Below are 375 nucleotides of genomic sequence, written 5' to 3'. Positions count from 1 at the left end.
AACAGCGTGATGTCATTTGGGTCCGCTTTGAGGACGGAGGGTGACCACCACAGCCGTGGTCTGGAGGACCAAGCTCATGCCGGGGTGTACCATGTGAAACACTGCTTCCCTGTCACGGACATCATTCTGTCTAGCAGAAGCCTCGCGGTGGCCTGCACCACTGCATGAGCACAACAGTAAAGCCTCCGTCTTTACCGCCATTGTCTCTGCATTGTGGGGAATCCATATTGGGCAGCAGGTCCCCCCGCCTGAGCCCCGAGGAGAACAACGTGGGCTACTGCTTCCTAGGAAACCCATCGCTATTATAAACACAATAAACGGACGGGAAGGTACACGGAAGCGGGGCTGCACGCAGTCTCGCCTCTCTCCGAGACT

Source organism: Vombatus ursinus, unplaced genomic scaffold (genome assembly GCF_900497805.2).
Source record: "Vombatus ursinus unplaced genomic scaffold, bare-nosed wombat genome assembly UNPS02015219.1, whole genome shotgun sequence".
In the NCBI taxonomy this organism is placed as follows: Eukaryota; Metazoa; Chordata; class Mammalia; order Diprotodontia; family Vombatidae; genus Vombatus; species Vombatus ursinus.
The sequence above is the reverse complement of the archived record's forward strand: the minus strand, read 5'-3'. Positions refer to the sequence as shown.